Raw genomic sequence first — 11,439 nt, 5'->3', positions numbered from 1 at the left:
GCAAGCTTCAACATCGCCTTTCAGCTATCTTAGTCTTTGGAGAAGACAGATGCCTTTTTAATCCTTTTTAACTATTCACAGAATCACACAGAATCACAGAATTTCTAGGTTGGAAGAGACCTATTCATTACAATGTAGCTGTATTATGTAGGTGAACAGGAGGACAAAGCCTTTCTATATTCACTTAGCTTTCCTGGGATTTTTTTAACCCTGGTTAAGGCCACTGATTTTTGGCAGTCTTGATCATTTAAAATATTTTCAGACTTTATGTAGAATATACCTGTTTCATCAAAGGTCCTTCCTTGCTTCAGACACTGATACTTCATTTCTTCTACCCCCCTTGCCAATACTCCCATTGCTGGCTGCTGATCTTGGAGCAGCAGTCATCCAAAGGGTCTGTGCTGGTGAGGAGCTTGGCTCTTTCATTGCCTTTACTTGTGACACCTCTCGATTGCTCAATTTTTCTCCCTGTTTCTTTACTTCCGATGATTGGCAGTGCTCAGGAAGATGTTCACCTTCTTCTCTCACACTCTGTCACTAAAAGATTCCTTTAGTTTCAGAGAGATGTGTATTAAAAACAAACGAAACCACCATGTGTTTGCCTAGTTTCTCCCAATTGTTGCATTAAAGAACATTCAAAGTAGAAGCAATAGATGACTAGGTATTACAATTACCTCCCAACTCTTTGCACTTCCAGTACTAAAGGAGTGCTCTCTATTCCTGTAAACCAGGCAATTCCTGAAAGTGTGGTAATTGCCCAGGAGGGGGGCTGTGATAGAACTCCAGAACAGAGGCACACGAGGGCACTGATGTTTTCCCTTTTAGTTTTGTGTAATCAAAAAATAACAGACAATTAAGATACTCAAGTCATATATGCCATAAATTCACTTGTTTTATTTTCACCCCTTCATTGAAATACAGCCTGTGATTCCATGGGAATGTGGCAGAATCCTAGCACAGGGCTTTGTCATATTCTGACTGATAAATCACCCAGGGACTAAGGGATAGCTACAGCTATCCTTACATCCTGCAACATTAATTTGGCTTTCTGATCCTGCCAATATATGTATTCCCTGGGAATTGTTCTGCTCCTCATTAGGACTTGGTCATTTCCAGCTATGAAGACATCCTTCCCATGCTCTGGGACTTGCATGCTCTGAATGCGTGTTTCCCCAGTGATGCCTCAGTGTTTTGGCTAGAGGAATGAGCAATGCTGTCATCCCAGTTAGCTGGGAAAGAAGCCTAGGTCTGATATTCACCTTTTTGGCACCTGATCAGATAAATCAGCTCAGAACAACTGAGATGCTGCCTGCTGGACTGGGGCTTCTCTAAGAAGATCCAGGGTGCGTTTGGCATACTGGTGGTATCGCTGCAACGGGCAGTAGTTCAAGTGATCTTTTCTAGGAAAAGGGGTTTTGGGTGTCTGAAGCCAGCATATCTACATTTTTGTTAGCTTCTATAGCACATAAAATGGTAGTGAAAAGTTAAACTGCATTTGTAAAGTTAAGGCAGGTCACAGGGATTCTGTCTGTGTGTGTGAACTAAGCAGCAGCCCCTTCTGGTGTTATTCTTCCTCCGAAGCTACAGCAAGCAGGTCTGATGTTTGTGCAGTATCACACCTGCTCTGAGAGGCTAACCAAGTGGCATTAACTGGTGCCAGTTCTTTCAATCACCATTTTGCTTCTCTGCAATGTTAGTCATGCACACACATCAGTGCTTTTAGCTACCACTGTGTAGCTCTATGGGAAAAACAAAAATGCCTGCATGGGTGGATTTTCTTGTGTTTTGTTTTGTTTTGCTTTCTTTCCTGTTGGAGTACAGTGCTGCAGGTTTTACAACATGCTACGTGAGGTCCTGAACAGAGAGAGTTTGCTAATGAACATGCATAAGACCAACTGACTATCCTAGCATTAATTAGACCTCCACTTTCTCATTTGTTAATTGCAGGGTAAATTTGGGTAACTCAGCTGTCTAAACCTCCAATTCACAGGGCATTTGCAGGATCCAGGGCAACCTAAAATTAAGTAGCTGAATAACAACACCTGCAGCTATCAGCAGTATGCTCTTGTATGAGCATACAAGAAAAGCCCCTCCTATCATCACCATCCAAAGCTGTCCCGGAGCTGAAGGCAGGGATATGGTATGCAACTTGGGTTCACTTTTTTTTTTTTTTTTTTTTTTTTTTTTTTTTTTAATCAAACAAATAAATAAAAAAGTCTAACCAGTTACAGTAGGATAAGAGAAAGGCAGATGACAAAACAAACAAACAAACAAATACCAAAACAAACAACTAAAGAAAAAAAAAATGAATCAAAAGAAAAAAAAAAAAAAACAACAAAAACAAACAACAGGCAGTATGGGAGGGAATGATTAGGACTTGAGATAGTCTTCAAACAACAGTAGCTACAGAGAAGGTACACGGCCTGGTGTTCTCTCTGAAGACCAAGCTGTGGCATCTCACAGACAAACTTGTACAACTTTTAGAAATATTTCTGTACTTATTTCAAGTATGTCGATGGAGAGGCTGGCTTGTAAATGTTTTGATCTTGCTTTAAATTGTTATTAATGTATCTAGAAGTGGGAAGGATTGTTACATTAATCTCTTGTAGCATACTGTCTGTGACACCCAGGGCATGCAATATGTGTCTATTAATGAATTTTGCCATTAAAATGTTGAAGACAAGCAAAGCGTTTTCTCATCGTACTACTTTAAAAATTAAGCTCCTGTTAGATTCAGGAAGTATTTTTTTAAATAGCAGCTAGAGGGAGGTATGTATGAAATTTAAGCTTCCTAGTGTTTACCACTATACTCTTCGACTGTAGATGCATGAAAAAGGAAATGACAGTACTAAATAGCCTTCAGCTTAAATGTAACTCAGAAGGGTAGGAATAGCAGAAGAAAGGTACATGGCATGAATTTCACTGCAGGGTCCCAAGACCCTGATCTGTCTCTAGTTTATATGATCAGAAAGACAGAAGCATAGGAGAAAATGTTGAACCTTATGCTTACAAACCAACTCCCAAATAACCAAGTGCTTCATTAATTACGTTTACCTTGTTTGAGGTTATGTTTTACATAATTTTTTTGTCCTTAAAATAAGAGGGGTTGTCAGCAAATATGAACAAAAAATGAAAAAAAGATGTTCAAGCATTCCAACAGTGAGTTTATGCAAATCAGCTTTCAGAGTTTATCAGGCAGAACCTGAGGTAAAAATGCAAAGTTAAGGCCTTGTTAGTAAGAATATTTACATATGCACATATTTCAACTGTGTTTATTGTCACTTTAAAGTGAATTAAAACTGTTCATAAGATACATGATATCTCAGAAGATTTTGTTCCATACTCGTGACAGTCTGCAGTACTTTTCTCAGTAGCAGAATGACTGTCTGGGATGACAGGGCTCAAAATCTTTCCATCAGCTATTCCTAGTGTATTTTCAGGTGGCAAGAAGTGTTCTGTTTGTGTCAAAGGTGAAGTAAGTGGATCAAGTAAAATAACTAAAAAAAAATAAAAATAAATAAAAATAAAAACTTAATTCAGGCTAATGATAAATAAGCAAAGTTTTTATGATTTGTTAGTCTTTAATTTGTTTTCATCACCTTCCACATTTTTTTTAACTCTCCTAACTTTTCATTCCTTTAACTGAAAGTGTTAAAATGTCTACTAGATTGAAATCATAGGAAATTATCAGCAGGAAGATGTGAGATTAGTTCTGGCTGTGACAGGTTTAGAAGATTTAGCAGGGGGATTGTTATACCTGGAGGCACTGCAGGATAGAATTTTTCTTGCCTCACTATTCTCAAAGATTAAGGAAGGAAATCCCATCACTTTGGGATACTTGCTGTTTTCCTCTTCGTATCAGGGTAATTGCTTGTAAGCATGTATTAGAGTCTAGGTTTGAACCAAAATCACACTTCTTAAATTTGATAAAGTTTCGTCTGGGACAAAATTTTGTTTCTATTTCAGCTATATTAAAGGACAGCACAAGCTATAGTGGTCTTTGTCACAGAGGTGAAAAAGTTGTCTGATTGAAATGGAGGGGATTTTTTTTTTTTTAATGAGGCTGGAGAAAAGACATTTTTATTCCTTGTTGAAATAAGTATATTTTTCTTATTTAATTTAAGGTTTTAGAGGTTTTGTGAGATGTGCTAGGAGAACGCGTAACATCAAAGTACTTTTCTCCTCAAAACATATTTATTTTTTTTTCTTTCTTTTGAAACTCTTTGCTTGCTTAATTATCTTTTAAATTAAAATAATCTGTTATTAGTAGGTTATACAGTCATTACTGAATCACAGCAAGAGACCATACAGGATTCATCACATGCCGCTTTAATATGTCTCCGTACCATAGATAAACTTTATTGCTGTGTTTGACTTTTGATCTTGTCCTTGCCAACTCATACCTATTATCTTTTTTGTCATCTTTTGCTGCTTAGACAAATTTAGAACTTTTAAAGATCTCCCACACAGGGAATTGCTGCCTCGTGTTGTGAGGTATTCCTGTATGGTGTTCTGATTTACACATAGCACTGATTTGTAGCAGTTTTTCTGAAGAGAATACGACCCCTCAGATCAGATGAGGTGCTGCAATTGAGTTTGTTCCTCAGAATGCCTACCAGAATTAATGGCTTAACTTGGATAGACAAGGAATATACCATGTATCAGGAATATTGGTGTAAATAATTCCTGGACTTGATTGCAGTATTCTGCAATTTGTCCAAGCTACAGGAGCCTGCTGCCAGGGGTAACCATCTTGCTATCCAAGATTATTTGAGCTACTTAGGAACGGAAATTTAAAATACAAACAAGTTAGTGTACCTTATACTGAAACTTTATTTATAACAAAATATGTCATAAAAATATATCAGTTGCAAAGAAAGTAAGGCCTGCTAAAATTCCTGAAGCAATCACTCATATATATACATATATACATAAATTTATAAACATATATAAATAAACCTTTAAAGCTTAATGATCTGTATGTAGCAACGACTGAATGTTTGATTGCTGTCCGTATATCCCCCTTGATTTTGCTCTAGAAGTACATTCAAGAGATTGCTATAATTGAAGTAAATGGTGCAAGAGCTTTCTACTCATGGATGCGTGTTTAAGGAAACCATATGACACATTCGTTCAAATGCATATCCTGTTTAATCTTTAACCTGTGAACTAATGGAAAGCTGTTGGAGATCAGCAATGTTTTCTTATCTCAGTAAGCAAATGTTGTCAGTGCATAAATAGACACACAAGACAAATACTTCTTGGTCCTTTTGATTTTTCAGCTTCTTAGAATAATAGAGATCAGGGGTTTGGAGTAAAATTGCCATGCTTAGTTCATACTGAGCTACCCTTAAGATTAGCATTATGCAAAATTGATTGAAAGGTGTACAACAGTCAGTCTATATCACAAGAATAGAAATATTTTATACAGTATTTTCTGTAAAAGTCTGATCAAATATCCACAAATTACTTACTGCATAGTGAATTCTATTTAAATTGTATGTTCTTTAGTGTCAAAGAACTTTAACCACCCAGCAGCCATCTCCATGGCAGACAGTAATTCTTTCTCAACTACCAAGTAACTTTATTCTCTACTAAAAAGTAATGGCTTGCAGAAGCTATCTTTGTATTATGGAGGAGGTCATCCACCCTCAGAGTGCTGGAGGCTAAAGAACTACTGGTGTCTGAGAGGATATTGCAGTGTATAGAAATGACACTTGGCTCTACAAACTTTGGGTTAAAAATAAAATAAAATAAAATAAAATAAAAACAGCATTAAAACAAGTCAGAACTTGAACTTCAAAGGGAACCAAAATGTAATGAGTTTCAAATTTCAGATGTCTGTATGAAATTGTTTCATACCTGTAGTATGATCAAACTTCTACTGCTTTTTCTGTAGGTAAGCAAACCTGGTTCTTAACTTAGGTACGGTGTTCCTACCATGAGTTACATGACTCTTCAATGTTTTTCTCTCTCATTCTGCTCAAATACTGATCAGGCTAAATCTTTTCAGTAGAGCATTTCCTCACAATAGAAAAGCAAGTGTAAAGAATGAATGGCACCTGTATTATGCTCTAGTGGAGGGAAGGAAACAGAAAATGTATGTCACGAGCAAGACAAAACTTCAAATATTTTAGAAGACCTACTGCGGTATTTAAAGACAGGGTTTCAGGGACTTTTCCAGTAACTACTGTTTGGATTAAGTGAAGAAACAGTTAGGTGAAAAAGAGTCCACAGTTTTGGACAATACTCATGTATAGACACAGTTTTTGTAAATTTTCTTGTGCACTCTTTCCACCCTGTTGCAGGCTTTGAATTATACTGTCATTTAAACAGTAGAACTGAATACCTGGGAAAAAGCAGATGTTCTGTTTAATGGTACAGACATTGACACTCAGGAAAGTTTTGAGACTGATCTGTTAAAAATAATAAAATGAGATAAACTTGCTGGATCAGCAGCAAGACAAAAGCAAAAGAAAAAAACTTGAAGTGAAATAAAATCATTTAATCATAATGGCCATTTTATATTTTTAAACACTGTGAAAGTTATTGGCCCAAGTGCTTTTTCTATCAATGTCTCTTAGTGTATGTTCAACACACAGAAGAATGTGCATCTCATACCAGCTTTCAAGCTGCAATATATATTAATTAGAAGGTAAGCTGCATGAAACCCAAGCAGTTGACTGGGGAGCAGTTGCTGTTTTAAGAAGAAAGGTTGGAGAAATCAGAAGACAGCAAACGAAAGTGAAAAAAAAAAAATGTATGCATTTTTTTATTACTTTTAGACATGGTTCTCAAGAACCTGTATGTTTTCTGAACAGCAAGAAAATGATGGGTCAGCTGACAAAAACTAGATCTCAGAAAGTCTCCTTTGCTGAATTATAAAATGTAGTATTTTACTGGGCCATTTTCAACTCTATTGAGTTTTCCATACAATTGCCATTGTTTCACCTAAGAAGCAGCTTAATTATTTTTTTAGCCAGTCTGCATCCCAGTCTAAATGCTGTTGCCTTTCTGTGACACTTTCAAGTCACTGAAGTTAGAAATGAAAAGTTATCTGAGATAGGTCTGATTGATTTTATTTATTTTTATACTAGTGTCAGAGACTTAAAACATCTTGAATTCCCTGTACACTTCCATGCTAATAGATGGATATTGTGAGGTAGAAGTAATAAAAGATCTTTGTAGTTCAAAATACATTGCATTTTTACTCTCAGTCACCGTGTGATTATGGACTTGCATGAATCAATGTCATTCACAGGTATGGCAATATGTTCAGACACTCATCTGAAGTTATGGTGCCATATAGGACAGGTTCACTGTGTAAGACAGCATATATTTCTGTGAATAAATCAGCATATTTACAAGCTTTGTTTTTATCTTTCCTTGGAAAAAAAAAAAAAAGTGGGAATGGGGATGGCATCACAGAAGAGGAGTCAGTCCTTCCAACATAAATGGAGTTGGATGCAGGTTAGTCTTTCAGTGTAAGTGTAAACAAGCAACTTACCCTTCATGTCATAAGAGGTGGCAGACCCAGCGTATGTATGCACAGTCAGTATTGTCAAAGTAAATATAGTGTGAAGGTCAGTATCGGCAGTTTGAACACATAGAGCAAAGATGATGTTGCATCAGTCTTACCTCAAGGAGAAGATGTTGCACAGTGGGAGAAGCTCGGTGAGAGCTTTAGCTCTAGGGAGACAGTCGGAACACGTTAGAATACTGTTTAGACTTTGTCTGCAACATACATTAGCATGAGAAAAGCTTGGGAAACACTGAACTCTACCAGGTTAGTGCAATTCTTCATTGTTTAACCCTCCCACAGTCTTCTCTTTCCTCTTCATCCTCAGCTAGTGGTGGCCCATGATAGACAAAGCAGTAAGAGACATCTTCTTCAACAAGTCACCCCTTCTGTAACACTTTCCCTCCTTTGAATGGCATCAAATACAGGCTATTTTTTTCTAGGACATTTCTTGATACTTTCCTGTCTTAACTTGTCACACCTGAAAACAATGTCTTTAATTCACAATTTTCACAATTTAGGAGATCTTTCCTATATTTATACTGTTTCCTAGCCACCTACTATTATCTAGGGTCTGCAGATAGATTCAGTCACTTTTTTTTTTTTTTTTTTTTTTTTTTTTTTTTAATACTGCTACGTGGAAATCTAGTGCATGTGATGGTTTAACACAGCATCTGACTGAAGACTGACATTATTTCCTGTTCCATGTAAGAATTACCCAATCTGTAGCTCTGTGGGCAGTCTCCAGAGTCCCTGTGCTCAAAAATAGAGTAAATAGTCCTTGGATGAGGAGGTGTGCTCCTTCCCACAAAGTACGAGGGGATCAGCACAAATACTATTAAAACCCAAGGGCCAATGTAATAGTGAGATCTGTTTTACTGTGGTGTGGGCAGGGAGCTTAGTCCCCCTGGATCAGAGCAATTCATCATTGTTTGGGCCAAATTCCCTGCAGCCTCCTGTGCCATTAAATGGTTGTGTGAGATTAATGGGCTCCTTCCAGACCAATCAGTGGAAATATTACCTCTGTACTGCAAGAAGAGTTCATGCAAAATTTTAGATGCCATTCATTTTTTAATCTCACAGAATTACAGAATTTAAGGGGTTGGAAGGGACCTCGAAAGATCATGGGGTCCAACCCCACTGCCAAAGCAGGTACATTACAGCAGGCTGCCCAGGCAGGCGTCCAGACGGGCCTTAAATATCTCCAGAGAAGGATACTCCACAACCTCCCTGGGCAGCCTGTCCCAGTGTTCCATCGCCCTCACCATGAAGAAGTTCTTTCGCATGTTGGTGCAGAGCTTCCTGTGATCTGTTTTTTGGCCATTGCCCCTTGTCCTGTCCCCACAAACCACTGAAAAGAGGTTGGCCAAATCCCTCTGTCTCCCACACCTCAGGTATTTATACACATTGATGAGATCCCCTCTCATTCTTTTTTTCTCCAGGCTGAACAGACCCAGGTCTCTCAGCCTTTCCTCATAAGGAAGATGTTCCAGGCCCCGTATCATCTTTGTGGCCCTCCACTGGACTCTTTCCAGGAGGTCCTTGTCTTTTTTGTACTGGGGAGCCCAGAACTGGACACATTACTCCAGGTGAGGCCTGACCAGGGCAGAGTAGAGGGGGAGGATCACCTCCTTTGACCTGCTGGCCATGCTCCTTTTAATGCACACCAAGATCCCATTGGCCCTTTTGGCCACAAAGGCACACTGCTTGCTCATGGTCAACCTGACGACCACCAGGATCCCCAGGTCCTTTTCCGCAGAGCTCCTCTCCAGCAGGTTATCCCCCAGCCTGTACAGATACATGTGTTTTTTCCTTCCCAGGTGCAGGACTCTACACTTGCTCTTGTTAATCCTCATTTGGTTTCTTTCTACCCATCTCTCTAGCCTGTCCAGGTCTCACTGAATGGCAGCACAGCCTTCTGGCGTGTCAGCCACTCCTCCCAGCTTAGTGCCATCAGCATACTTGCTGAGGGTGGACACTATTCTCTCATCAAGGTCATTGATGAAAATGTTGAACAAGACTGAACCCAGCACCGATGCCTGGGGAACACCGCTAGTTACAGGTCTCCAACCGGTCTCTGCGCCGCCGATCACCACCCTCTGAGCTTGGCCAGTCAGCCAGTTCTCAACCCACCTTACTGTCCGCTCTTCTGTCCCACGCTTTGTCAGCTTTGTTAGCAGGGTATCATGGGAGACAGTAGCAAGAGCCTTTCCTTTTTGTTGTGGTGTTGTTGCTTGGTTTTGGAGATTCACATCACACTCTGTGGTAGAAAAGTTTAGCGCATCAGCATCCCACTGGGAAGACACAAAATGCACTCCCAAAGTCTTTCTCCATCTCCTTAGCACTGGAGGTGCCTTAAGAGGAGAGCGGTCATGGCCCCTGCAACACTAGCAAATTCTATGAAAAGTTGCATTCGGCTGAAAAGTAAGTGAATGACATGAACATGATCTCATTATTTGAACTAATGAGTTACATGTCCACTCCTGCAAAAATACTCCAAGAAATAATCCAATAGGTTATGTGTAGTGAGACAATCACAGCTGAAACTGCCACAAAATGCCAATGGTGAGAAACAAACAACAAAGCCGTTTTCTTCTCTGACAGCGGAACACCTTGCTCAGGGAAGACCCCCATGTGTCGCCTTCAGAAAGCCTGCGACACCCTCCACCTCGTGCTCCCATCAGCAGGTTGAAGAAGGTGAGAGGGAGCGGCTGACGGAAGACTGCTTTATCCAGAGTGTGGGGTCTACTGTGAAATTTTCCACTGAAATTGTGTCCATTTCTGGGGATTGTACTTCAAGGAACACGCACACCAAGCAGAAAGCACCCAAGGAACCCAGGAAGCGATGCTAAGAACGACCCTTCTTAGGATCAGACTCTTACGAAACATGGTCTGTAAGGAAAGATTAAACATTGGATTAATGGACTAAGGCTTTAATGTCAAGAGAAGGCAGAACCGAGATGTGGAGAAGGATGCTGCAAATAAAAAGCGAGCAAACTCCTCCCCAGGCCATAGATTTAGGACAAGGAAGAAAGGACTTCAGATGCAGCAAAGGGACTTTAGTTTAGATGTTACAGTGTGGTGCTTTTACTCGGGTGGGCAGCCGAGTTCCACCATGGCCGCTCTCTCACTCCCCCTCCTGAAAGGGAAAGGGAGAGAAAATACGATGCCAAGGGCTCAAGGGCTGAGATAAGGACGGGGAGCTCACTCAGCAGGTATCGTGATGGGCAAAGCAGACTCAGAGTAGGGAGACAGTAAGATTTCCCCCCCCCCCCAATCCACCCTCTCCCACCTCCTCCCCTCGAGCGGCTCAGGGGAGCGGGGCAATGGGGGCTGCGGTCAGTCTGTAGCACTTTGTCTCCGCCGCTCCTTCTCGGTCGCTCTCTGCCCCTGCTCCACTGGGGTCTCCTCCACGGGCTGCAGCATGGAACCCTGCTCCACCGTGGTACACCATGGGCTGCAGGGGGACAGCCTGGTTCTCCGTGGTCCTCACCACAGGCTGCAGGCTCCGGCGCCTGGAGCACCTCTCCCCCTCCCTCTTCACCGACCTTGGTGTCTGCAAGGCTGTTTCTCATTCCTCCCTCTGTCCCAGCTGCTCTTCCACAGCAATTTTGTTGTTGTTGTTGTTTGTTTTCTTTTTTTTTTTGTTTTTGTTTCTTTTAACCTTAAAGCTGGCCTCACAGAGGCACAAGCAACAGCGCTTCTTGGCCTGGCTGTGGCCACCAGTGGGCCCTTCTCTAACACGGCGCAGTTTCTGGATTCTTCTCACAGAACTCACCCTGATGGCCCCCCCGCTCCCAAAACCTTGCCACGTAAACCCAGCACATGAGGCAAGAGAACTCGGAAATGGTTTGAAAGAGATTTATAACAGCACGACACAACGTGGCACCTCCTAGTACAAAAAAGACAGCTCTACATGA

This window comes from Aythya fuligula, chromosome 9 (assembly GCF_009819795.1).
Source record: "Aythya fuligula isolate bAytFul2 chromosome 9, bAytFul2.pri, whole genome shotgun sequence".
Classification (NCBI taxonomy): domain Eukaryota; kingdom Metazoa; phylum Chordata; class Aves; order Anseriformes; family Anatidae; genus Aythya; species Aythya fuligula.
This window is presented reverse-complemented; position numbering follows the sequence as displayed.